Below are 2608 nucleotides of genomic sequence, written 5' to 3'. Positions count from 1 at the left end.
TTATATTAAGTTTTCTTCATTACCCATTCAAGCCGTCTCCAGCCATTATTAGTCTCAAAGTGGGTTCCTCGTCATTGAATTTGTACCCAATTTGATATTTCTTAATTTGAACTGAATTTTTTTTAAATTTCTATTGGGTAAAATGAAGGCATTTCCCTAAAAGAAGACAATTTTAGTGTTGGGGCTGCAAAAAGTGATTTGAAGTGGTAAGGTGACTGAAATCCGTTTGTACATAATGAGTTTAATGGCCAAGCACAAGAAGCATGGAAGTCTCCAAATGACACGCAGAGGTATTCAGGAACCATTTAGAACCACCTTGGTAGATAGTGTGCAGCAAGCCAGGTACAATATTATGCCTGTAGTTGCTTTCAAAGTGTTCTGTCTGCTCATCCTACTGCTGACTATTGTGATACTTCGACCTTCCCCACTGAATTGCAGGTGAAATCGTTCATATCTCAGTTGAAAGCTAAACATCAAAAGGTAATAGCAGAAGCATAAAAGGTTGGTAATTGTTTAATTAATGATGCTGAGAATGTGGCTTTATTGATATATACTGAATTTACTCCCAGCGAGTAGACCTTAGTACTAGCTAGTATGGAGACTTGAAGATGCTGTAATTCACTTAAAAATTTATCAATTAATAAACGAAAACTTGTCTTGAAAAGATACATGTGTCAAATATCATTAACTCAGTCATGCATTTGTTTACAATGAAAGTGATAAGTACTTGAATCAGACCTTCATATCTTTCTGGTAAATTTTCCAAAGTGAAAATTTACAAAATGATTTAGAATTAACACTGATACAAAAATGATAGGTTTCCTACTAGAAAGCCTACTTTTAAATAAAAAATTAATGTTAATTAACTTGAAAACAGCATTATAATGCTCAGTTGATTTGGAGGTCACCTATCATCTTTCTTTCTACAAATGAATTGCTTATTCTTGGAGTACTGAACTGATAATTATTTTGGCTTTTACTTCCCCTATAATTTAGCTTATATTTCTCTTATAAAGTGCAAAGGAAAAAAAAAAAAAGATATAAATGTAATTTTATTTCATAATTAAACTCATTAGCTTGATCAATAATTTTGCATATCACTACTTTCCAAAACAACAAATAAAAGGTGTTTTATTTGTTTTTGAATTTCTCTCAAAGCTACATGAGGGCTATCTGCACTAACAGTCCCTAATTCAGCAGTGAAAGACAAGAGGGAAGGCAGCTAGTCATCACCACCCACCACCAACTCTTGGGCTACTCTTTTACAAATGGGATTAACCGTAACATTATAATGCCACCACAGCTGAAAGGGCGAGCATGTTTGGTGTGACAAGGATTTGAACCTGCAACCCGCAGATTGCAACTCGAGCACCCTAACCACCTGGCCCCCATAAAAGGTTTGGAAGCAGTTTAAACCTTTTTTGTTACTTAAACTCTCTCAATACGGGCTCGGTCAATTTGACCGACCACGTGAACTCTTTGTAACTTGATAAAGTCTTTATAGATTTAATACTTCTAATTTTCAATATAATGTGTAAATCTTCACAAAATTTGGCAGTTTTTCAGTTTATATTTTGAGTCTTTCACATATAAAAAAATCATATTTTGTGGGAAGTATTTTTAATAACATAAAATAAAGATTTATCCATGAATATATTGAGTATTTGTTTTAAATAATCCATGTGCAAAATAGTTTTCATGTTAAAATAAAAAATATTTTTCCTCATCTCAAAAATCTCAAATTTCTTTTGTGTAATTCCTAAAACCTCCTAAATGCATTTCAAACATTTTTTTAGTAAAACTTTATAGTTCATCTGTTATTTTCTCTACCCTATCTCAAAACGGAATCGGTCAATTCGACCGACCTCATAGCCACCGAAAAAAACAAAAAAATCGAAATAAATCTAAATTACCCTTTTTTCTTTCTAGAATGACTTCAAATTGTAACATGAAACTACATTCATTTATCCTAAGAAGTTCTAAGTTCATAACAATATACATATATTTATAATTAAATTTTATTGTTTTTTGCCCTTTGAACTGTAACTGCTATCTTCGCCATTATAAGTTGTAAATCACTAGGGGAATGTGCAGCTCACATTACACTATTGAATTACATTATCCACGAGCTGCTCACATGCATGCATCGTGAACCATTTTTAGTTATATTATCATTGTTACTTATTTTACCTAATCTGGTCTTAAATAACTTAAAAAGATCCATATTTTTAGATTTTAATTACTTTTATATTAATAAATATGAAAAACAAGAAATAAAGTACTTACCCAATCTTCTTTTTTCTTGCTGTCGGAGAGAGCTAACACTAATTATTTATACTATAGACCGTAATGCACTTAATAATTTTTATTTAATTAAGCAATGCACCAAAGAATATAGACTAATAAACATGCAAAAAGTAAACAACTTCACTTACCTCTCAAAGTTTTTCTGGCTTTATAACTATGCCACAAGAGCCATTATAAAATTCATCCATGCTAGTCATTAACCTTTCCATGGGAATAAATCTTGTACTGTAAGTGAAATTGACGATATTCTGTTCAGAATACAATGTTATGCAATACATCATTTGATAGATGAAAATCTTGA

At 31.5% G+C, this 2608-nt stretch overlaps 1 protein-coding gene across 1 annotated transcript in view; it reads right to left on the bottom strand.

Moving 5' to 3' along the window:
* The window catches only part of LOC111087776 (cilia- and flagella-associated protein 44-like), a gene marked incomplete at its 5' end in the record, with an annotated part of 19695 nt that overhangs the window by 15896 nt on the left and 1191 nt on the right, over positions 1 to 2608 (bottom strand). The gene's annotated exons all lie outside the window — the stretch shown is intronic.

This window comes from Limulus polyphemus, unplaced genomic scaffold (assembly GCF_000517525.1).
Source record: "Limulus polyphemus unplaced genomic scaffold, Limulus_polyphemus-2.1.2 Scaffold2613, whole genome shotgun sequence".
Lineage (NCBI taxonomy): Eukaryota > Metazoa > Arthropoda > Merostomata > Xiphosura > Limulidae > Limulus > Limulus polyphemus.
This window is presented reverse-complemented; position numbering and strand designations above follow the sequence as displayed.